General features: G+C 36.3%; 1 protein-coding gene across 7 annotated transcripts in view; it reads right to left on the bottom strand.

The window, feature by feature from the left end:
• Positions 1–27,055, bottom strand: part of GRM1 (glutamate metabotropic receptor 1) — a 394,410-nt gene that overhangs the window by 290,744 nt on the left and 76,611 nt on the right. The window lies entirely within an intron of this gene.

Raw genomic sequence — 27,055 nt, 5'->3', positions numbered from 1 at the left:
CTTAAGAAACTTTATTATTTACTTTTATTATGATTTATTTACATTTAATAGTAAATGTTATAACTCGTGCATTGACTGATACAATGCCTTATAAAGTTATTTGTATTTTACTTATAAAAATAAAGAAGGAAGGGAAGGAGGAAGGAAGAGGGGAAGGAGAAGAAAGGGATGGGGAAGGCAGGAAAAACTAAACTCTAGAGCCTTAGAAAACAATAGTACAAACATACTCAATTCTTTTTTTAACCAATTCTTAAAATCTTGAGCCATAGCAGTGTAATTTGAAACTACATTGTGGTAGAATGCTTCATGACTTCTAGTTACTCTAATTATCCTAATTATACACTGAAGCAGAATCAGAGTTGAGTATCAACAGCCAATATTTCTCTTCCTATAATTGCCTTGCTAAAGCCAAAATACCTGAAATCTTATGTCTGACCACCAGAAATGTCAACATTGCAAAACGGCTGCCTGTGTTCTGACTTATCTTTTTGCTCTTGGTAGGAAGGAAAAAAAAAGAAAAAAAAAAAAAGAAAAACCCACAAAATTTCTGACATCTGGACTCTAGCTTTAGGCATCTGGGTTCTGGACCAACCATGATTCTGAACTGATAATCCAAGTTCCCACAGGAGTCAGAAAGCCTCACCCACATAAAAAATTAATTAGGGCCATTTCTGTTGCAGAAGAAGCCTCTGCAATATGGAGACCTTAATCTTGACCACACAAGATCATTGTGGGCTAGAGTTTAAGACCTCTATCAACATGCAGTTGCCATTCAAACAGACATGGAATGACTGAGCTTAAGTAGGAGCCAAGTTTCAGGTTTAGTTCAAGGGCAACCAGGACCCATGCTTGTCACCTTCCCAGGTTACTCTGTGCAGCCTCTCTCGGTGAACTACAGAAATGCTCCAAGAAAGGCCCTGGCTTTGTCTTGCCCACAACCTATCCTCTGTAGGTTTGCAGTGGAACAGATGCAGAATGGCATTGAAGAGAATAGTCAACATTGATTTCTCCGTCACACACACACACACACACACACACACACTCATATGTACATATGGGCTCTCTTTGTCTTGTTTAATGAAACACTACACTTCAAGAAACCCATATATCCTGAATGACAAGTCTCTGCTAGTTTAAAACCAGACTGTTTCTGGAGGCTGCTTCTCATGCAGTGCAAGCTGTAGGATCATGGTGAATGTTATCTTCTGTTTTAATTCCTCTACTACACACATATTGCCATTTGGTTAAATATTAATTGATGAGAAAAAGAACGTTTCAACCCAAATATTTAACCTCAAAAATAAAACAAAAAGTCTTTCACCTCAAATCTGACAATCTTTAGAGTTGTTTGAACAGCTAAAATGAAAACATCAAGAAAAAGAAATACTCCACATCAGTATTCTGGAAAGTCATTAAGTTTCTAGAGGCCACAACTAAAAATTCCATAAGAACAGAAAGGAGTTTGGCCATATAACTTCTAAGGCTTCCCATAGCTTTAAACTTCTCTGATTCTATAGTGGAAATACAGGGCATGGCCAAAGATACTGGGGTAGGAAAAGGTATGTATAAAAGAAAAGAAGACTTTCAGAGGTTTTACCTCCTGGAAACATCAAACAACTCCACTACTAACATGATTTATTAAATTAACTTTGCAACCTACCCAAGCACACATATACGGTACTAAATCTGAGTATCAACATTTCTCAAAATGTTGCTAGAGGATTTTTTCTTAAAATGACTTAAATTTGCATAGCAAATTTATAATTCACAAAGCACTTTCATGTATATTATCTTGTTTAACCCTGAAAACAATTCTGCTTTTAGGGGTTAAGAGTATGTATGAGCTCTAGGAACACAGGTTCAAATCTTGACTCTTGATCTAAAACTCACTATGCCTCATATTTCTCATCTATAAAATAAAGACGATGAGAGCACATACCTAAGAGTGTCATGGTAAGAAATTGAGGTAATATATGTAAATAAATCACTTAGTACTTGGTGTCCATTAAGTATTCAATAAGTATGTGCTATTGTATCCTTGTGGCAAATTGTATTTTCCAAAGAGAGTGATACCAGTATATCCCAACCACAAGTATGTCTTGCAATATGGCATTCGTCACTCCTCTATTGAAAAATGGGAGTCTGTGTTCCCTCCCCTTGAAATGACCCTGTTTGACTTCTGAAGCCAAAATATAAATGTGATTCAACTTTGCCTGGCCATCTAGGGATACGTCCCCTTGGAAACCAGCTACCATACCATGAGAAAGCCAAGCAGTCATGTGGAGACACCATGTGTAGGTGTTCCAGTCACAGCCAGAGGTCATAGCAGACAGCCAGCACCAACCACTAGTCGGGTGAGTGAGTAACCTCTCAGATCATTCCAGCCCCCAGCCTTTGATCCATTGTGTCTGATGTGTAGTAGAAAAGAGACAAACTGTCCCCACCAAGCCCCCTCCCCCAATTTCAGATTCATGAAAAAAAGTAATTTCATTATTTTAAGCTACTAAATTTCAGGAAACTGAATCTTGCCCAAGATTACACAGCTATTAAGAGGCAACAAAGTGAACTCAAAGGCAGATTTTCTGATTCCAAATCATGTTCTCTTTCCATAATTTAAACTTTGGGAAGTTGTCTTGAGCATACGCCAGGCTCATCATCACAATGTATGTCAATCTCATCCCATCTATGATCATTTGAACCCAAATACCCATAGGCAACAGCACCTGCATCCAGGTAGGACTGCCTTTCTGGTTACTTTCTTGCCTCCTAAGACAAGGATTTCTATTTCTGTTTCTGACCTTCTCCTTATTTGGCTACCAGTTTAAGCTGCCTTTTGCGAATTCTGAACCTGAAATAATAATGCAGCACCCATTAGGCCATCTCCTGAAGGTTCACACACTTGAAGAGCCCTCCATTAGGCTTAGTCTGTAGGACCATTAGTACAGGCCCAGCTCTCCCCACCATTTCTTTCCATGGAAATAAGTAACTATAAAACTACAATTGGTAACAAAATGTTATGAAATGTAACAATGTTTCTCAAATGAAAAGTAATGTTAACTCCTCAGCCAAGGAAAATTTAATATGAAGCTAATGAAGCCTTAAGCCTCAAAGCTCCTCACTTATAGGGGCTCCTTCCAAGACTCTGGGAGGGGCAATAGCAGTATACTTGAAAACATATATTTTTATTAAATTTACCAAGTGCAATATATCTATCTTTTTTTCTTAAAGAAGGCCCTCCAAATCAAACCAATAACCTTGAATCTGCCCCTAATCCTGAGAGCGGCTTAGGCAAAATGAATCACTGAGAGGAGATGGGTAGAGGAATGGGGTAATGGGGTGATGGACGTTAAGGAGGACACTTGAAGTAATGAGAACCAGTTATATGCAACTGATGAATCACTAAATTCTACCTCTGAAACTAATAATGCACCATATGTTAACTAAATTGAATTTAAATTAAAAAAAATTGTAATAGATTACCCAATGCAGCTATCAACTTCTGTTTCTATAGGAGTGGTTATTAACTTGAGAGCTTAAAACAATTTGATAGCAGCAAATTTAGACCATTTTTTTCAGAATAAGTTTAAAACTTTCTTCAATAGTAAAGGTTATTGGAGATTCTCAAATTAAGGAATAAAATTAGGATTTCAATAACCAAACACACAGGGGAATCTATCTCTTCTCCCCCAGTAATTAAAAATTAAAGTGATATGAAGCAATTAATGAGGGACTTAGAAGAATACTAAAGGATCTGAAATTCTTTTGTAATGGATCAGTTTGAAATGAGATCATTCAGAAAATATTTTGATGCCCTGTTTCAGCACATTTTAAAAAATGATCTTAAAAAAAATGATCTTAGCTCCAGTTTGAGTCAATAAAATTAATAAATTTGTCAAACTTTTAACTATATACACAGTATGTTTTTTAAAAACGTGCATATTTGTGTACAAATATCCATGTGTCAAAGAGATATAGGAAAGCATTACATCAAAAAGAATAAATATCTCTTGGTGGTGAGATTTTTTTCTTTCCTTTATGCTTTCCTCTATTTTAGAAATGTTTTACAGTGAAAGTGGACTATGTTTATAATCAAAATAAAAAAACATTCATTGTCAAGAATGCCTTTTATTTCAAGAGATGGTTCAAATACAATTATATTTGCATTTAGTTCAGGCTTCATTAAGACTAATTCAGCTTCATCAGTTTGGGCCAACTTTTGATCCCTCTGTTACAAGAAGCCTCTCTAAAGATCTATACAATAATATAAAGTCGCAACTTTTTGCAATGGAAATTTATTTTTCTCTCATTTCTGGCTTCACTTTAACTAGAAATCAGTAGGCATGTATCAGTTCTTCAGAATTTAAAAATAGCAAATTAAAAACAAAGATGATTAGAAAACAGTCCAAACTTTAAGCAGCTAAGACAAGTATAATCAGTTGAGTTAAGCCATAAATTCATTTTCACATAATGTTTTGATTTCCAATATTTTTAAACATCAGAATAGGCTGCTTCCTTCAAGAATCAGGTGATAAAATGAGGATTAATTCACCGCTAATTAGGACTCTGAGTAAGTGAATAGAAAACAACTGGGAACATATGCAAATAGGATAAGCACTCACATAAATAGCAACTCAGAATGGAGAAAAAAGGTAAAAATAAAAGGGCTTAGTTGCTTGAAGAAGCTACTAAAGGTGATAAAACAAAATTATTCACTTAGCCTCAGATATATTTAGAATATAGACCTAAACTCTCAATTTATAAATTATACCTTCAATCTAATAATAAAGTCATGACAACTAGAAAGAAAAACAAGTAATAATAAAAGGAGAAAGGAGGAGGATAGAGGAAGCGGGAACAGAAGAGAAGAAGGGAAGAAGGGAAGGAGGGAGAGAAGGCAGAGAGGGAGAGAAAGAAAAGGGAGGGAAATGGAGAAAATTATTCCTATGGCTTAATCCCAATTATACCACAATAAAGACTCTGCAAATGGCCAAAAATGACCAAAAAACAGAGAAAATAAAGTTGTATATAATAACTAAGAAACAATGTTCTCTGTGCATATTTAATTGCTTCAAATGAAATAATATCAATTAAAAATAAAATACAGGTAATTGTTTCATGGGTGTGGGTGCTAAAGATGTATTTTTGTCTACTCTTTCCTTCATAGAGAATATAAGAACAGCATGTATTCCAAATCCATGATTTGGCAAGTGGCAATTATCAAAGGTAAGTTACAGAAGAATTATAAAAAGTAACCGAGATCATTCTTCAAGCTCAAACCAATATGGAGTGACAGCAAGTTACACCAATGTTAAAGCATTTTAAAGAATTCTTTTGTCACTTAAATGAGGTCATTAGTATTAGACAAGTAACATAATTTTACTCACATCACTAATAACTTGTTTTATCTTTTAGCTTAAATAATGACCTGAAATTTTAGAATTTTCCTTATTTCAAGACACCTTACTAATTTTCCTCTCCTCAGAGCTCTGTCATCATTCATGCAACCTGAATAAATGCTCTGGACTACACTCTCTACATTTTAAATGGCCACAGATCAGTTGTTAAAAAGAAAAGCAAGTATTTAAAGTTACGAGAGGACCAACAATGTTCAATTTCCCTACTCCTCGACCCTATTCATATCTCTGATCATTTAACTGTCATTGTGTGTTTATTTTACTGAAATGTTTATCATACTATGGCCAAATTTATGTCACAGAAAAAGGTATAGCTGATACTTAGAAATAATTGGTGCCAAAAAGTGATATAGATCTACATGTTGATAAACATACACATTTACTAATACATTATAGAGATTGCTGTCTCCAAAGGGATAAGGAAAATGGGCAACAGGATGATATATCTGGAGAAATTAAACATTTAGTGTATTGAGACAATCTTTTCCAAAATCAGTGCAAATATGTAATGTCTTCTTTGAAGTCTACAAAGAGGAAAGTATTACTTATACCTGTAGTCTTGAGCCAAATTATGAAACCATAAAACTTAACATTTTATGTTATGCTATGAAGTCTCCAGTGTTCTGTATCTAAATTAATTTGTCTTTTTGAAAAATATGGCTTTGGAATGCATTAAGTTGATTAAAATCACTTACTAGATCAAATTCTCCAGGCATTTGCTTTTTAATCTGTAAAACAGGAAAATAATATTGAATTTCTACATTTTATGAAGATACAGAAAAATGTGTACAAAGCACATGGTACTGTACTTGGCACTTAATATTTTTGAAACAATTATTCAAAGCTTAAACTGAAAGAAAAATTATGCATTTTGTAAAAATAAACTATGCTGACTCCTCAGAACTAAAACTTTTTTGCTAATACTAAAAACTGAGTTTTTTCTTCTTTATGATAGATATCTGAGCATATGTATTAATCTTCCCAGGATGCCACTCAAAGAACACTGGAGATTTAAAAATAAAAATGAAAAAAAAAATAAATAAATAAAAATAAAAATAAAAATAAAAATAAAAATAAAAATAAAAATGAATCTATGGTAGCATGAGAAACCAGGGAAGGGTGCCAGATGCAGACCAGAACTGCAGGGAATTTCTAGAAGACACAGGCAGATGGGTTCAGATTGATGGTAAAATCTCACTGAGCTGTACCTGTAGCACTGAAAAGACACAAGAGAAGACTACTAAAGAAGTGAGTGTTCCCCTCAGGATCTAAGAAGAACACCAAGATCAAGGACAGAAGGGACTAGAAGCACAACTGGGTTGTGGAATGGTGAACTGCAAAATTACTGTACTGCTGATTGTACTGTAAGCCTCCAGACTAAAGCCTCAGAAAGAGCTCTCTAAATAAAATGGAAGATCTGCCATTGGGAATTTACAGAAGTTATTGGAACAAAAGGACAGTTCCAGAATGCCTGGACAGCTCAGTTGGTTAAGTGTCTGTTAAGTGTCTGCCTTTGGCTCAGGTCATGATCCCAAGGTCCTGGGATCAAGCTCTGCATCAGGTTTCCAGCTTAGCGGGGAGCCTGCTTCTCCCTCTCCCTCTGCCTACTTGTGTTCTCTCTCTCTCTCTCTCTCTCTCTCTCTCTCTCTCAGTAAATAAATCTTTTTTAAAAAGGATAGTCCACGTGTTTCTGGTAACTTTTGGTTCCCTTGTGAACACGTGGCCCCTACATCTATTAACTAAACTCTGTGGATAATCTAGAAGAAACATCTTCTGGTCAAAACCATGCAGCCTCTCTACACCCAAATCTCTGTAATAAAATCTAAATTCACTCACTGAAGAAATTATTTTATTCACTTTCACTGGGAAATCACCTCTAGCTATCATTACTTAGCAATCCCAGCCTTCAATTATAAATACAAATATTTCAGAAAAGCCAAAAATGTGGAGTTTTTAGACTAAACCAATGAATTACCATCTTCAAAAATAAAGTTAATATAAAAACTATCATAGAAATTGGGGTGCCTGGGTAGCTGAGTCAGTTAAGCGTCTGCCTTCTGCTCAGGTCATGATCCTGGGGTCCTGGGATCAAGCCCCATGTTGGGCTTCCCTGCTCAGCAGGGAGTCTGCTTCTCCCTCTCCCCACTCCCACTTGTGTTCTCTCTCACAGTCTCTCTCTCTCTCTCAAATAAATAAATAAAATATATTTTTAAAACTATCATAGAAGGCAGGCTGGGTGGCTCAGTGGTTTAGCACTACCTTCAGCCCAGGGTGTGATCCCGGAGACCCAGGATCAAGTCCCAAGCCAGGCTCCCTGCATGAAGCCTACTTCTCCCTCTCCCTGTGTCTCTGCCTCTCTCTCTCTCTCTCTCTCTCCCCTTCATGAATAAATAAATAAAATATTTAAAAAAAACTATCATAGAAGCTTAAAATAAATAGAATTCTTAGAGATTTGAAGAGATGTCATGTCCACAGAAATTAATGAAAATAAAAGAAAAAAGAAGCAATTAGATATGTTCATAGCATTGATTGCAGTGATGGTTTCACTTACCTCTAAACTCATAGTTTTTTATGTAGCAATATACCTCAACAAAGTGTTTTTTTGTAAATAAAACTGATTGTTGGAATGAAAACTTCAAATAAAAAACATCAGAATGATTCAGGCTTACAGCTGAATTAGTGAACTATAAGACTGTGCTGAGAAATCTTCCCATGTTCAATGCTTCAGAACAAAAAGACGAGAAAGACTGAGACAGGACAAATCCAGAAAACCTCATAACTACTTAACAAGGAAGAGGTAAGAGGTAGAAAATGAGGAAGAAAATAAATAACAGAGAAAAATTTATTGAACTGATGAAGTACTAACATTTTCAGAGAGCAATTAGTTGAATTTCTCTAGGAATTTGTAGTAGGGATAGGGTAAGTTGTGGAATATAGTCTAAATGCCATCTAATAAAATGTGTAAATTCCAAAGATAAGAGAGAAAACCTGTAGTCTCATCAATGAAGGAAAAATATTTGCAAAAAAGTTGATCAGACTGGCATCAAAATTATGTCATTTTGAAGATAAGAGTCTGGATGAAGGAAGAACAATATCTACAAGTAGCTGGTGGAAAAAGATTTTGATCTAAGTCATAATTCAGGTAAAAAATCACATTAAAGACATCTGAGATATATAAAGACACATGAAGTTTCCCACCCCATGTACATTTTCTGAAAAAAACAAGGACAAAAACAAAACACTTCTTTAGGCTGCATTATAACAAAATTAAAAATTTAAGAAAAAATATAGGTTATAAGTAACAGTGGTAAACAAAGAATTGACAAAAATTTATTAAAAGTTGAATACATCATTATTGATAATTCATTTTAATAGTCATAATATATATATAATGTAAACTATGTATACATAAGATGTATAATCTATTCTTCTTTGGAATATAAAAGAATATATAATAAACATTATTTTTTAATCCAAATCCAATGCCATCAAAATAGTAGATAAGCATCCAACTCAAAAAGCTAGGAAAAAAATAAAGGAAAATGAACCCAAGGAAATTTTAAAAAGAAAGAACAAAAGAACAGAAATTTTAAAAAGGAAAACAAATCACAATAAACACGACAAAATTAAAACCAATAGCAGACTTGAAAAAAAAGAAGTACCAATCTCTTCCAAGTTTGATCAAGAGAAAAACAAAGAAGGAAAATAAAACACAAGTTAACTACTTTGGATATCAAGCTAGGGAGGTGAGAAATAGAGTGATAGATGTAGAGAAGATTTTTAAAAATGAGATATCATCTTATGTCAAAGCTTTCAAATCTATATAGAATGAAAAATAATATAAGGGGCACGTGGGTGGCTTAGTAGGTTAAGCATCTGTCTTCAGCTCAGGTCTTGGCCCCACACTGGGCTCCCTGGGAGTCTGCTTCTCCCTCTATCCCTCCCTCCGCTCATGCTCTCTCACTCTCACTCTCTCTCAAATAATCAAATATATAAATAAAAATAATATAAATTTCCACACTGACCTAACAAAATTGAAATTTTTTATAGATCAAAAATAAGGGAAGGAATTAAAAATAATTCAAAGATTTATCTCTCTCCAAAAAATACTAAGCTCTGATGACTTCCCAGGTAAGTTTTATTAAACCTATAAGCTTCAGGGCACCTGGGTGGCTCAGTGGTTGAGCATCTGCCTTTGGCTCAGGTCACAATCCCAGGGTTTTGGGCTCGAGTCTCTCATCAGGTTCCCCACAGGGGGCCTGCTTCTTCTCTGCGTATGTCTCGGCCTCTCTGTCTGTGTCTCTCGTGAATAAAAAATAAAATAAAATAAAACCTATAAGCTTCAAATAATAGTAAGAAGGAAAAGAATACTTTGTATTTGATTCTATAAAAGAATTCATAATGGATCACAAAGCAGAAAAAAATGTAATGCACAATATGCCTCTACACACACACTATACTATAGATTTTTATCTCCTGGAAAACAGATGTAAAATTCCAAAGTATATCTGAGTGAATAAAATATAGAAGGATATTAAAATAATATATTATTCAATTGCCAAGTTGGGTTTATTCTAGAAGTAAAAGAATCATCCAACATTAAAAAATGTATTAATCAGAGTCAGTGTGTTAACCATTTAATTACATGATCATCCTAACATGAGAGAGAAGTCTTTGATAAAATTCAAGACATGTTCTTGAGTTTTAAAAATTATACTAAATTGAAGATAGATGAAATCTCTCATAAATTGATGAATGGTATTTATCAAATACAAATAAACACATTAAGAGGTAAACACTGAAAAGACTTTAAACAAAGATATCTATTACTAGTTTGATTATGTAGCATTGTTCTTAGCTAAGGCAAAAAACAAAGAAAGAGATGAATCATTAAATATTAGCTGGAAAACAACAAAAGTTATTTTGTAGACTGTTTCCTAGTCAATACCAAGGTAAATCAGAAAACTAGTTAGAACCAAAACACATAGTGGCCAGATACAAGATCATCCAATCAAAATCAGTAACTTTCCTAATTAACCAATTAAGAAATATTATGAAAAACTTCTCATTTGCAATTGAAATAGCAAATCTAAAATTACTAGGAATAAACCAAACAAGAAATGTGCCAAACCTATGTGAATGGGAAGACAGTATTACAAAATTATAGCTTAATTTTCATTGCCTTTGTTCTACTGAAATTTTGTAGTTAGTGCCAAAATTAATTTGAAGAATAAGTGGATGATAAAATCAAGTAATATGGAGAATGAATAATGGGAGAAGATGGCATGCTAGATCAACACAACTTCAGTACTGACTGCCACTTTCTGAGAACTTACTATGTGCTAAGCATTGCTTGAAGTTTGAGATATATGTACCACACACACACATACATACACTTATTGTATCCTCAAAACAACCCTATAATTATATCACCATTTTAAGATGAGGAAATTGGCCACAGAGAAGTTAAATAATATATCTAAAATCACATAGGAAGGATCTTAAAAGTCTATAGGATTGAGGAATCACTAAACCCTACCTCTGAAACTAATAATATATTATATGTTAATTAATTGAATACAATTTTTTTAAGTCTACAGGATTGAGGGAAATTACTCATCTTTTCTCTGAGCAGCAATTATCTCAATAATCAAGTTTTTGACCAGAAATATATCTAATCTTAGCATCTGAAGTGCAGGTGTTCTGCGTCGTTTAAAGAAACTTCATGTGCGTTAGTCCTTAATCATGCCATTGATAAACTGATACATTTCAAGGAAAGGAAAAATAAAGACCTTAGCATATCTTTAGTATCCAAAGTATTGCAATGATGACTGAAACAATAAACCTGAACACTAAGTTCCAGGTATAAAGTATCTTATTATTTATGTATTTTCCCAATCTTTAAAAAAAAAGATTTATTTATTTATATTAGAGAGAGAGAGTGGGTTCATGAGCAAGGGGAGGGGGTGGGGGGAGCAGACTCCCTGCTGAGCACAGAGTCCAATGCAGGGTTCGATCCAAGGACCCTGAGATCATGACCTGACCTGAAACCAAGAGTCAGACGCTTAACTGACTAAGCCACCCAGACAGCTCTGTATTTTCCTAATCTTTAAAATGGAATACCAATGTAAAATTTGCAGTTATTATAAGGATTACATGAGAATATATATGATATTCTTAGTTTATTTATTGGCTAAATAAATGAATATCCCATTACCCAAACATAACTAACTAATATGGTAATTTTAGTACACTTCTTTCAAACTAGTTTGATGGTTGTAATACTAGAATAATTTAGAAATCAGTCTGCTTTCACTAATTGTATAACAATTTTTACCATGTTTGTATTGTTATTTAACCAGGATTTTGAAGGCCACATAATGTTCCAGTGAATGGAGGTATCCTAACTTACACAGCATCTCACAACTATTAGTGATTTAGTTTGAGTTCATTTTGTCTTGCTTTTGTAATTATGCATGCCACTTCAATAAATTATTTGTGCATTTATTTCCTACTTCCAATTATTTCCATAAAATTGGAAATCTTGAAAAAATACTATAAATGTTTTTATTTTCAATGTAGAGGCCACACTGCTTTCTAATTTGTGACGGGAAAGCAATCTACCAAAAATGTATAGGAATGCCAGTTTCAAACTCTCTGCAACTTTGAGTGTTCATTATTTAAAGTTACTTTTCTTAGTTTAATAGGCTCTGATCATTATTATGCTGGACTCTTAAAACAATGTTCCTAATAGGTAGTTGTTTTTATAAATGAGATCTTCTTTTCCAAATTTTTGAGGTAGTAAAACTAAGCAACAGACTCCTTAGCAGTTCCAAATGTTAAATACACACCCTCTACCTGTTTCTTTTCAGTTTTGCCATGTTGCCAATGAATGTAGTAATTACATAAAAGGAGTTCATTCATATAGATCCAAAAGTTCACTAAGGGTAGCTAAAATTTGGGAGGAGTACATAGCTTAAGTTTTTGAGACTTATGGCAAGAAACCATATCCAATACAGAGCATTTCTCAATTCAGAGAGAAGATTCAGGATTTAAGGTCAAACACCTGCCTCAGAGTAGCTCTTTCCCATCCTCAAGAGAAATGGCTACCAACTCATTAGTTCACTGTCCAATCTTTCATAATATACCTAAGAGAAGTGAATCACATATTTTTGTTTTCATAAGATCTAACTCTGAAAATTTTAATCTCTTTCACTCTTATTCATAATCCCTGTTGCAAAAGCTCAGGGATGTTCAATGTGCTAGGCATCAAAATATCACTATCATCTCACCCTTGGCCTTCTGTTAAAAGCTTTGAAGAATACTGTTCTGTATTTCACAGATTTAAGAAAGAATGAAATTAAACTATCCTCATTTGAATTATCACTTTCAAAGTCTTCATTTCTCTTTTTTTTTCCCCTAGAAGAGTACATATGCTTTCTTCTAAAGGGCCTGAATTAACAGCACAAATGCAGCAATGTATTTAGTATAAGATAAGGCTTTGTTAGTACTCCATCTTCTTTTGCACTGTGCCAAATTTAAGGAATATCTTAAGGTTTAAGCTGCAGGAGGAAGTCATCAAACAATAATACAAGTTTAATTGTTCAAACATTCTAATCAGCTTGCTATGTGTGTGCTGAGTATCTAATGAGGTTTTGGCACTATGGAGGAAACAAATATATGGCATGATCTGTGCTCTCAAAAAGTTTCAATTTCAGTTGGAAAACAAAAGTGACATCCCACTTAAAATTAAAGACTGAACACATCAAAGGAATAAAAGTACTTTTGACTTCATGGTTTTGCTCCTTTTTGTTGGGTTTTATTTGACAGTTTTGTCAAAAAGAAATAGGGAACTTGAAGATTTATGGGGATGAAGACAGAATTTTATGAAATAATGATTTGCCTTTAACTTAAAGTTTTATCCTTTCTGATTGATTATTTTGAAAGCTAGCTAGATGACCGAAAATCAAATATTCTTAAATGTATTTTGAAGCTGAAGGCAGTGAACCTATGAATCATCTGAAGGTGACCCTCCATGAAGAAAATGTGGAGAAACAACAAGGACCACCAATTCAGGAAAGAGCTAACTTGGCTGTTTTGGAGTTGCATAAAACCCAAGAGGCATCTTTAATTCAAAACAGCAGACAATTTAAAAACCAGTGCATGTCCCTGAGTGAGTGATCTGAATGTGAATATACAAAGGAAGAATATAAGAATCTTCCCACTTCTTATGCATAGAAATGGTGATGAATGGCTCTTGGGAAGCTGTCCTTCAGGAAGAAACCTCTAGTAGAAGACCAGATAGAGGGGTTTCTATCTTGATCTCTCCTCTGCCAGAATGAAAAAATAATATACATGGTCTGAAGCACGGAAAAAAATCAAATGTGTTGGCATTTCCAAAAAGAAATAAACTTTCAGGGTTTAAGTAGCAGTATATATCTCAATAAAGGACTCCCTATTTCTGCTTATCTGAACAACAGATGGTGTGGCAAATAAAAAGGAAAAGACTTTTCTGAAGATATTTCCTTCCAAAATGCTAAATGGAGCCTGCATCCCTTATACTTACGTTGTTCTCTCTCTGTCTCTCTCTCTCTCTGTCTCTCTCTCTCTCTCTTCCTCCCTCCCTCTCTCTCTCTCAAAAAAATCATATAAAAGTCAATGTTTTTCCAGAATGGCAATTAAATATAGATTGAGGTGAGAATTATGCATATTCCACTACATGCAAGTTGCTATTACAGAACTCATCAGATAACCTCATTCATTGGTTGAATTACTCAAAACAGTACCCATCTCTACACATAAAGGCTATTTCTAAACAGCACACTAGACTGACTCACATCTAACAAATTTTATCAGGTGTAGGGAATGCAACAGTATGACATGTAGTTCCAACATTTAAGGAGTTTACAGTGTTGGTAGAAATAAAACGTATATATGAAGGTGGAATAAAAGTACGTTGAACACTTAACTATCAGGCATTGAGCTAAGTGCTTTCCTGTGGCAACCCATTCAGCACCCCTAATAGTAGGGGTGGTTAGGGGAACCTTGTTGTCCTTTCCATTGACTTCTTAAAGCAATTAGAATAAAACCCAAACTCCTTGCCACCAAAGACCCCATGATTTGATCCCTCCCTTCCTCAGCAACCTCACTGCCTACCATATGATCACAACACCTGCTTACTATGCCCCAAATGTTCTGGCTTTCCTTCTGTTCTTCCAATAAGTCAAGATATCTCAAACCTCTGGGATTTCATACTTGCAAGTCTTTCTGCCTGGAGAGCTCCTCTTCTGGTCTGTGAGAAGCTGACTCTACACATCAGCCATGCTCAGGTAAAGTATCAGCTTCTTCATAGACATGACCATCCTACCCAATGTAGACCTTTTCACAGTCACTACTTCATAATCTGGTTTTATTTTTCATAACATTTAATATTTGCTTACATTATTTGCTAGTCTATCTCCCTCACACTTTGTTGTATTTTTTCACCACTGTGCACATCTTGAATACAGTAGGAATCAAAAAATACTTTTTAAGAGAATTAATAAATTTCCACAGATGAGTTAACAGAGACATAAAGCCATAAAGCTGCTAAGTAGCAGTCAAGATTTGAGCCTAAAGCCCATGTTCTTTTATCTCATCTCTAAATACCTAATTTGGCATATTCAAACAACAATTACACAACATAGCATATGAGTAAACAGAAGATGAATGCCATAAATAATAAGTACTTAAAAAAACAAAAAATTAAACAAACAAACAAACAAACAAAAAACCCTCCAGACTGGCTTTGTTAGGGACAGCTTTCAAGGAGGTGGACTTGAACTGAGTCTTGGAAAATGGGTCATCTCATGACCACTGGAAGAAAAAACTGGGTGAGTACTGATGACAGGGGAAGCACATACCATCTCCAGAACAGCAGGAGAGCATTCTGGTAGGAGATAGTGGAAGTATGTTTTAAATCTTAACATTTGCATCTCAGAATGAACACTGACATTCATCAGCTAGGTGACAGCATCATATAACTTCTCTAACAGTTTCCGCATCTGTAAAGTCAGCCCGACCGATTTCACAGTGTTAAAGTAATTAATGGAAATATATATATATGAATTATATGCAGCATATTTCTAATAATTTGTTCATATTTAAACATGGGAATAAATGTAAATATATATTTACATATATATACACATATATATATATGCACTTGAAAAATATAAGTTCTCTAAAAGCCAAAAATAACTTCACCATAAAATGAAGAAAGCAAATTTGAGGTAAATAGCAGGAAACTTAACTAATGCCAGTTAATATAAAAATAAACAACTATAATTATTTATTTTAAAACATTTATGATTATGACCCACTAATTTCAAGGAGACCTGAAAGGAGAAACAATCACCTCCATACACAAGTAGTCACCCAGATAACCAAGTCCTGATGTGGCAATGAGGTCCTCAGGTAGAAGGAATGGGAAGCATGCCTCCTGAATTCCACAGATACCTTTTAAATATTCATTTCCTCAAAACCTATCTGTTAAATGGATCCATTTATCTCTCTAATGTTTTTTGAGGTAAATGCAATTGAGAGATGATTAAAGGGAGGAAAGTCAACAACCAGTGAAAGGGACATAGCGAGTTCCCACGGGTAATCAGAATTTCTGGGACAACTTCCCATTTCTGGCTTGAAGGGTGAAAGCTCCAGTAAAAACAGCCACCTCAAGCCAGTCAGAGGCAAAGCTGCAATTTCTGGCAGGAGGTCTCTAAAAATGCTCAGTTTAGCCAAGCCCTGGGGCTCTTTTACTGTGCCTGGAAGCATGAGAGGTAAATAAGTGAATATTAAAGCCAGAGAAAAACTAGACACTGACAAGAGAAAAATCATTTGTGCAAGCTAGTATGCTACTACATTTTGCCCAGATGTTAGTATTTATTTTGCATATTGTTCCTCTATTATATTTTTGATTTTGTCTCCTATGGAATAATAATACCATTTAAAATAAATATTCACAGAAAAAATTTATCAAGAGGGTGCTGTTTTCTTAATCTTAGAAGAGAAGAAATAGGAGATGTCACAGAAGGCCATGGTCCTGGTGACAGGGACAGGACATTGTAGGAATTGTGTCAAGGAGAACCTTGCAAATTCAGCTTACTGGAACAAAGACACATTAGATGCCACTGAAGCCAGGGGAAAAGAGAGTATTTATAGTCATATCACCAAATGCTGCCCAAAACACAAAAAGCAGGCTAGCTACCCTTAGACATAGAGAATCAAAAGAGCGAGCAATAAGCCTAGAAAGCATTTGTCTTTGCTTTACCAGTAATCATTAATAACTTAGTGTGCATTTACCATTCTAGGTATACTGGGGTGCACAAAAATTACCCAGTCTCATAACCTGTCTTCAAGACACCTGTAGTCTGGTAGAGGAGTTGATCCTCAAACACAGGGTGTGGGACCCAAGGAATTTAACAAAAATTCCCTACCCCTGGACAAGCAGAGCAGGACTAGCTCCATTTTGTGCTACACCCACCATCTCATGTATAACCCCCACATGATCTGCTTATTGCTTAAGGCACTCCCCCACCCCAGTCAAGCCGCTGAGCATACCCTTACCGGAAACCACCAAAGAATGTAAACCCCGCCTTTTGCCCGCCAAACCTGCGCGCCAATTCTGACCAGAGTGATAGGCTAGTTCAGATGGTCACTATAGGGTAAATTGTAATTCAATTGTCCACCTGCGTGCGGACCGACATGACTATGCAACTTTCTATGTGTGTTACAATCTCATTGGCCACTGGCCCCTATATAACTGCTACGCCTCTTAACCTCGGGGTCCAAGCCTCTGCACTGCTTGCACTTGCACCCAAAATCGAGCTTGTCAATAAACCCTCCTGCGCTTGCATCGGTGTTGGCTCCTTGGTGGTTTCTCAGATACGTAATCTTGGGCACAACAAGGGAATTATACCACAAAGGTGACTAGATTTAAGTGGGTTGAGAATTACAGATGATGAAAGTAGCTCAGTGAGGTGATAAATTAGAAAATATCGCTGATAGTCACTTAGAAGGTCAATGGCTATAGAGATTTGCAGGCTCTCTGGACACAAAGTTCCCTTCAGTTTGGGAGATGTAGTCCTTACTTATGATAGAATCTACGATTAAAAGAAAAAATCGATGAGAATTAAGTTGACAATTTGCTCCCTGCATCACATGGGATGTCACAAGGGACACTACGGTTCGTCCAAGGAGGGAATGTTTCTTATTAGAAGGGCAAAATAAGAGTAAGCTCCGTGAAAGCCAGGGTTTGTCTGCAAATCCAGCTCTGGATCCACTACTTAATCAGCCAGGGATTTCTTTCCTCCCTTTACCACGAGAAGCAAAGCCCTGGCCATCCACAAAGATATCTGAGATTCTTTAATGAGGCAACATAAGTGTGCTTATATTGTAATGGAAGCTGACAAGATTATGCAGCTGACCTTCTGTCTCAGAATTTAAGCTTGTGTTAGGAGTTGCATTTACAATGAATCGCTATTAATATTAATCAAGTCATTTTCCAGTCACGTTCTACATAGGAAATGAGCTCTCCCTAAATAAATACCACCCCAAGACTAACTACAAATAACACTTACCCAAGTGTTTCGTGTTTTCAAACTATCACTTAAAAGAAAACAATTTCCAAATACAGAACATTTTCGATATTCATACAGACCAAATTCCACTATCACAAAACTCTAGGACTTGTTTGGAAGCTTTGTGACACAAAGATTTGATCTGCATGTTTTAGGGTGCTGTAGGGAAATAATTACAGGACTGAGAGGTAAGGGACCCAGGCTTTGGTGGCTTTCCAATCATTGTGTGACCTGAGTGCTGCCATTCAGCCTCCAAGGCCTCAGAGTGCCAACCTGTCAAATCAACAAGTTGATTGAGTTACCTTAAAAGTTCCCTCTAATTCTTAACATTCCTTTACTCCAGTAGGAGAATACTTAGTGCAGATGTCAAAATTTGGGTTTTCATGAAGATTTAAATGTGCTGTAATTTGCTGTGTCAAAAATATTACAAGGTACAAATGCTGTGCTAAAACTAAAAAATATCAATACACCAATGATTCCAGCCCCTTAAAGGCAAATGATTAATGACATATTTAATGAATTGCTTGGTTTTTTAGATAGTTTATTTACCTTTTTTCTTTTTTTTTATTTACCTTTTTTTCAAGTACTCCCTTTTATAATTCCAAATTTCTAAAAATTCATTAGATTGACATTAACAACTATGAACAAAGCTTTCAAAAACCTGTTTTTTTTTTTAAAAAAGGTTATTTGCTTGTCACCAAGAGTTTTTAAAAGTGTTTTGTTTGACTATTTATAGTCAATTTACTGCTGTTTACTTGCATGTGTTATAAATTTTAACTAAGGACATTTGGTTTTAGGAATATTACTAATTTAAAGGTTACTATTCCAAAATGCCAGATTATCTGTTTCTATTCCCCACCAATATGAAGAAGATAATCTGCATTTCCAGTTCTTTACGTTTCTTAACCAAGCACAGTCTGACCACCACCACCCACCACTCACCTGAAACTACTCACCAAAAGCTACTACTACTCTACTACTATTAATCATTCCAATTGTTTATTTTTTAGTCCTACCTGTTGTGAAATATAAACCGCTTCACAGAAAAGCCCATAGAATAGAAATGCACAGTTCAAAGATTTCTTTCACAGGAAATATCCATAAAAACATCTCAGATCAAGAAAGAGAACATACAAAAAAAAAAAAAAAAAAAAAAGAAAGAAAGAAAGAAAAAGAACATACCAGACCCTAGCAGTGGCCCTCCTGACCATCCAGGTCATTATCCCTTCCTCCTTTCAAGGAACCACTGTCCTAATTTAGCGTACTCATTCTTCAAGCTTTCTTTTGCATTTTTACCACCTAAGTACTCCTAAGCATTATAGGTTTAATTAAACCTATCTTTGTAGTATATCTGACTTTTCTCAACATCGTGTTTCATGTTTTTTATCCTTTTCTCTTGCATGAATTCCATTTATCACCATTTGCTTGGCCATTCCAACGTAGGTGCAATGGTTTATTTTGAAGTGCTCAGTCCACTGACCTTCCTCGGAGCATGTAAAAGTTGACCGTTGCCCCTCTGAAATTCTCTTCGCTTCAATCTTTTTTTTTTTTTATTTTTATTTATTTATGATAGTCACAGAGAGAGAAAGAGAGAGAGAGGCAGAGACACAGGAGGAGGGAGAAGCAGGCTCCATGCACCGGGAGCCCGACGTGGGATTTGATCCCGGGTCTCCAGGATCACGCCCTGGGCCAAAGACAGGCGCTAAACCGCTGCGCCACCCAGGGATCCCTTCTCTTCAATCTTTTACAGAAAAGCTCTCCTGGGTTTTCCTGTTCTCACTTTGATGGTTCTTCAGCATTTTTCACTAAGTGCTCTTCCTGAATGCTCCCCACATGGAGTATAGACCTTCTTTAGGTATCTTTCTTTATCTCCTCTTTGAACATTATCACTAGATAACCACTCTTTCTTTAGTTCTGGTCCCCAACTACTTTTCTAGGATGACTTTTCATGACTTCCTGCCTTTCTTCACCCTCAATGCAGCCTAGACCCTCCCTCCCTCCCTTCTCACTGGACATTTTACACAGGTATTCCCTCTAGATTTTATTTTTTTATTCATGAGACACACAGAGAAAGAGCAGAGACATAGGCAGAGGGAGAAGTAGGCTCCACACAGGGAGCCCAATGTGGGACTCGATCCCAGAACTCTGGGATCACACCTGAGCCAAAGGAAGATGCTCAATCGCTGAGCCACCCAGGCATCACCCATATTTTCCTTTTAATTTCCCAATCAAATGTTTCCTCCAGTGAAATCTTCAGGAACACTCCAGGCAGCTCTAACTGCTCCCTCATCCGCATTCCATGAGCACATTGTGCAATCCTCTGCTACAGCACTTATTGTGTTGTATTGTAACCATTTGTGCACATCTATATCCCTCCCTAGAGGACAAGGAATTACCTCTTACTGGTCTCTGTATCCCTAAGAGTGCCTGGTGTGTCAACGTTGCCAGAATGAAGGAATCTGTTTACTTGGTAACCTTTATGAGTTGCTGGTGCTAGGGAAAGCCTCATAGCATTAGCACTCATGCTAAATTCGCCTGCCAAAGCCGCCCCAAACTTTTACGTGGTAGGTGCTGCAGGATGGGTTCCCTAGGAAGCATACGTTGAGATGCAGGAGATTAGCATAGAGGATGTTTATTATGTATGCTCTAGGGATCAACATCTGTAGAAGGAAATGAAAAGAAAGAAGCAAGTCTGGGCTGAGGAAAATATCAAGCTGTTATGTCTCTGTGGAAGCCTTTGACAACACCACATGGGGTTCTGAGGCTAGAATGTCCCTAAGTGGGGTAGCTAAGCTGGGGCTGTGTATTCCCTCCCTTGAATCAGTAGAGGCATGACTTTCTTAGCCTGGCCAATCCCTGAAGGACTCTTACCACTAAAAGTGGCAGTGCCACTTTTAATTCTAGTTTCATAGTGTCCATCATGGTATAAAATGCTGTTAAAAAGAATCTCATAAATCAACATCCTGGGACACCTAGGTGGCTCAGTTAAGTGTTTGCCTTCAGCTTGAATCATGATTTCCAGGTCCTGGGATGGAGCAAAGTGTCAGGCTCCCTGCTCATCAGAAAGTCTGCTTCTTCCTCTCCCTCTGCCCCTCCCCCGTTCATTTTCTCTCTCAAATAAATAAATAAAATCTTTAAAATAAATCAATATCCTAAGTTATGTATGTCTAGTAGGTAGGATTTTCAGTGGCTCATAATGTATCTACATCATTATGAAAAAACCGTAATTGCCACTTTCACCGTGTTTGGCATAAAAGTTTGTGTTCTAACTTTATAATCTTTGTGTTTTTTTTCCCCTCTGGCCTTGTGCCAGCACTCCTAAAGGTCAGTCACCCCATACATAAGACCCCCAGATCACAAAAGTTGTAGATAAAGACCCTTGCAGTGAAAATTTAACATGACTCCCTTTGGAAAGATTGAAGTGACAGAAAACAAGGTATTTGGTTGTTCAGCAGTTAACACTAATGAAGTGCACAGTTCCATTTTCTCAGCCACATTTCTGTGAACGTTGGAAATAAAAATTTTGAAAGTCTCAACTAAGTGCCAAAGCATCTGAATATCTAACTTCTGGCTAAATATTTCAGTTTCTTCACAAGTTTTTTCTTCCATTATTTTGTATACCTAACAGTGTGAAGAAAAAGAAGAGAAAGAAGGAGATGGGGGCGAGAGTAGATACTTATACAATTCTCTCTTGGACAATCTCAATATATAAGCTACCAAACTAGAAGGATTCTTTTTCTTCACATGGGAAAACGGTAATGCTATTTACCCCAGAAAGGGTAAAATCTTCACTTTTTCTATTCCTTCTAGAATAGCTCAACATATGAATCACCAACATATGAAATACATAAGTGTGCCAAAAAGGACTGTACAAGAAGACAGGGCAGTAAAGACCAAAATGCAAGAAATTTGCATTGGTGGATTCTGATTACTGATTTCTGAGGCTGGCATAATAAAAAGAGTCCTGTGACTGCCAGATTTCCAGAATGAGCAAATAGATAAAGCGTGGTGCTTTTAACCAGGATAAGATATATAATATATAAGAGGAGGAGCAAGTTTGGGAGAGAAAGATTATGGCTCAGTTTTGTAAATCTTCAGCAGAGATGGCTGGATACCATCCAGTGGAGATTTAAGATAGTTTTAGATCCCTCACTCCTTTGAAGGCTGTGCTAGGAATATGAATTTGGCAGATATAAGTTTAAAGACTCATTCATTCATGCATTTATCATCCAACTAGCTATGAGCCAGGTACCATGGTGGCTTTCAGATAAAAAGAAGTTAGTGTGGTGATCAGTCTCATAGCTGATGCTGTAAGAATGGATGACACCACACAAGGAAAGATAGGAGGAGTGAGAAGAAAACCAATGATAGGACTTTTGGAAGGATCCAGATTGAAGACATGAATACTAGAAGAAAAATGTGAGAAGACTAAGAAAGAAAGGCTGGATAGGTCAAAGGAGAACCAGAGGAGAGTAGGAGCTTAGAATGTAAGGGAGAGACAAGAAGTGGACAGAGTTTAGATTGTTACATTAGGCAGGCTTCCCTGTAGAACTCACCATTAACCCTGGAAACTGGCATGTGCCATTTCACTTGTGATAACACCTAACTGCAAAAATAATAGATCTAGTATACTGCCACATAAAAATACTCAAAGATCAATTATATCACTGATACTATTAATATATTATAATTATTATGGCAATCACTAATAGTATTATCATTATCAACAATGTTCTATAATTTTAAAACATCAAGAGAAGGACTTTGAAAAATGGCCCCAGGCTTTAATCCCCAGCAGGTCCTCTGATAGAGTAGATGCTGCATGGTGGATGGCAGTGAATCAGATTACAGAAGGTTGGGAAGTGACTGACTTAGAGGGAAGACAAGAGACAAAATGTAGACTAGCATGTCCAAAATGTTGGCCATAAAAGAAAGATTGGGGGCAGTAGACAGATAGCTACTGGAGGCCTTTGTTAAATGTGTAGGGGGTATGCTCATATACTAAAGAGATTAGGTCGCTGGAGTAAGAAATTGTGAGGATACAAGTAAGAGAAGGAATAATGAGAAAGATTCTGGAAGACTCTATCAAACTATCTCAAGAGCAAGGGTAAATTTCTAACAGCATTAAAATACATCAAGTACTTCAGAAAAGGTCTAATAAAGATGTATAACATGTTATTGGACTATATTAAAGATGACCTGAAATACTGAAATAATCTGTAAAACTGATTAATCATTTCACAGAGTATATGTACATCATCACTTTGTATACCTTTTTTTTAAAAAAAAAATCACACTGTGAAACCTAAATATATACAATTTTTACTTGTCAGTCATAACTCAGTAAATCTGGGGCAAAAAGAAAAGTAAAGCAAAAAGTTAAAATCACTTTTTTAAAAATAGTTAAATATGTATCAAATTCACTAATTGGAAAGCTTACTAGAAAAAATATTTCTCTTGAAATTAATATATAAAGTCAATTAATTCCATATCACCAGCACCTTATTTTAGTCTGTGTGTGGATGCTTAACAAGTTTATTTACATGCGCATTAAAAAAGCCAAGAATAGCCCATACACACTTGAAGGAGAAGATGGTAGAAAAGACTTACCCAGATATCAAGCCTTCTATAAAGCTACAGTAATCAAGATGGTGAACATTTATTGCAAGGATGGACTTTTAAATCAATAGAATATAACTGAAGTTCAGAAATAACTGTGCACACTAAAGGATACCTGATTTATAACAAGTTAGCACTCCAAACCAATGAAGAAGGGCAGACTTTTCAATCAAAGGAACTATGATAATGGGTAAGTATATCCATCATTTCCATGTGTATTTAAAAATCTGTGTGAAAGGTGAAACTTTAAATCTTTCAGAAAAGAACATAGAGGAATATCTTAACTTAGGATAGGGGTTTTTAGTAAGACACTTATTAATAAATACTTACTTAATAAAGCACTTACTATAAAGGAAGATATAGATAATTTTGACTACATTAAAATTGAGAACTTCTGCTTATTATAAGACCCCATGGAAAAGGTAAAGAGATAGACCACGAAAGGGAAGGAAGATATTTGTAAGCTGATAATGCTTAATCTCAAAACACAGCCAACTCACTGAGAAACTCAAAATTAAAAAAAAAAAAAACTATCCAATAGAAAAATAGGGAAAAACTTGAAAGGAAGTTCCACAAAAGTCAAAATGCAAAGCATCAATAAACTTTTTTTTTAAAGGTACTCAATAGAGTAATAGAGAAAATGCAAATTGAAATGAGTTAACATTAAACATCCTTAAGATTGGAAAAAATTTAAAAGTCTAATACCAAATGTTGGCCAGGATTTGGAGCATCAGAAATTGTCATATACTGCTGGTGGGAGTATAAATTCATATACTCTTTTTGGAGCGGCATTATCTAGAATAGCTGAAACACATATACCCTTTGATCCAGAAATCCTACTGCTAGGAAAAAACTTTAAAAAATGAATGCACCAAGAGACATTGTTCATAATATCCCATACTGGAAACTTCCCAAATTGCCATTATCGGTAAAATGCATAAATAAACTGTGATATTCATTCAATGGACACCATGAAATATTAAAAATGAATGGCCAAACTAAAGTTCCATGCAACCATATGAAGGAACCCCACCACAAGGTTAAGCAAAAATAAGACAAAAAAGAATATACACAATGTGATTCCATTTATATTAAGTTCAAAAATAGAAAAATAAACCTTTTTACTGAGATGTGAACATGTTGGTGGTAAATGATAAAGATAAGCAAAGTCAGTATTACTATGAAAGTCAGCAGAGTGTAAACACTAGGAGAAAGGAATGAGACTGCAACTGGGATGAATTTGCCTGGTTAGTTCCCTCTCACTCTGCCTTCAGTAGCTACTCCATATCTTCTATATAAAATGTTCTATTTCCTGATCTAGGCAATGTCTATACAAGTATTTGCTTTATTTTATTTGTATAACTGTCCATTTGGATTTTATGCACTTTTCTGTGTGCGAGTAACATTTCTCAATAAAAGGTGCAAGGAGAAAAAGGATATGTGGTGAGATTAACTTTAGACAATAGTGGGGAAATATAACTTTACCTAATAACTTATTATAAGAATTGAACATAATCTATATACAATGCTTGGCTCTACAGCTAAGATGAAACACATGCTCAATTATCTTGCGTATATTAAATTATCTATAAACAAGAGCCAACATGGAAAAAAAATGATGTTAAAGCTGGATTTTTTCCTTGAATTCAGAAATACTTCAAGATATTTTCTAACCACTGAGGAGTATTTGTGGTCACCAGAAATCCTAATCTGTTTGTGTAGATGGCCTACAGGAGAGAAATATTATTAATTTCCTTTGCAAATGGATAAGCAGCTTACCAAGGCATTTGGTTACATGTCATCCTGTTGAAATAAGGTGTTTGATCTATATATTCTAGTGTTTTGCATGCTGGTATATTAAAAATGATATCTTAGACATTTCATTTTCTTCTTCTGTGCTTTAGTATCCAATTTTAGAGACTATCAAATCAACTGAGTTAACCATTCTGATTTATCCAAGAATGACTGTGAGGCTTAGGAGTAATATTTATTAAGTGCTATTACTTCCACAAATACATACGGAGCAGTGTGCTCTGTGAAAGGCAATGCACCAGGGGTGGGGAAGGGCGCTACATAAGAGAATAATGCATGACCAATGAGAAAGTCAAAAAAACTGAGTTCAATAGATCAATATGAAACAAACTAACCATAAAGCAAAGCTGATATAAATGCTAAGTAGAGATGTAAGTCATACACTGTAGGAATATTTAATTCAAACTGGGCAAATCAGGACAAGATTGTCATTTGAAGGAGACTGAGAGGATCCAGGTTTGGCCCTTACCAGAGTATGAATTTGAACAAATTCCTCCTGCACTACAAAATCAGGAAACTCCATAAGCAGAGGATAAAAGTTCTAGATACGCTCAAAGACTGTAAAAGAGATGGGTAAATTGGTAGCACCCATATTGTGGAGGGGTGTAGAGGGAAAAGATACCCGACAGGCAGCTTGAAACCCATCTTTGAGAATACAGAAATAGTTTTAATGTCTACAGAGTTACTGGGTTAAACCGGCTCTACCACAAGACAGAAATATATGACCCACCCCACTGTCTTGCAAATACATTCCAGAATTATAGACCTTAATGAGCTTCTACATAACAAATGTTCCTCACCCACGTTTACTTGTTACTCGCGGTACTTCCTGTCCTCAACTAGCAAGCACCTGTCCTATAGCTTCATATATTTGTTTTCTATTGCACAACATAAAAACCCTTTGTTCACTAGAAAAAATTGGAATTTTTTTCATGTAATAGATCCAGGGATGGCCCTTCTTCCAACCTCCGTCCACCCTCCCATCCGCTTTCTAGTCAGTGCAACCTTCGGAACCATGTCCCCTGTGGTCCTCTGTCTCGGGGACCAGCCAAGGCTCTGCTCCTGATTCCGGATCAACCATGAGCTCCCGCTTCATCGGAGCCCCTCCACAAAGGTGCAGGCCCCGTCAGCTGCCTGGTTAACCTGCATCTGGGGGCCTCCTACACCGACCTCTCTGCGCTTCTATTTCAACCAAGATGATGTGTGCCCGACGCTGCGGGCTGAGAAGCGCCAGGGCGCTGAGCATCCCTGGAGGGCACAGAAGCAGCGCAGCAGTCGCGCCGTCTTCCACGATAGAAGCAGCCGTCCTGGGCAGCGCGGGTGGCTCAGCGGTTTAGCGCCGCCTACCGGCCCAGGGTGTGATCCTGGAGACCCGGGATCGAGTCCGGCGTCGGGCTCCCTGCATGGAGCCTGCTTCTCCCTCTGCCTGTGCTTCTGCCTCTCTCTCGCTCTCTCTGTCTCATGAATGAATAAATAAAAATCTTTAAAAAGAAGAAGAAGCAGCAGCTGTCCCAACGTGAGCGGGGTAAAACCTTGACACCACGGAAAGCGCATGATGTGCACGCGCCGGGTTCTCCATGACCGCCAGGAGAG

The sequence above is a fragment of the Canis lupus genome, chromosome 1, assembly GCF_003254725.2.
Source record: "Canis lupus dingo isolate Sandy chromosome 1, ASM325472v2, whole genome shotgun sequence".
NCBI lineage: Eukaryota > Metazoa > Chordata > Mammalia > Carnivora > Canidae > Canis > Canis lupus.
The sequence above is the reverse complement of the archived record's forward strand: the minus strand, read 5'-3'. Positions and strand labels throughout refer to the sequence as shown.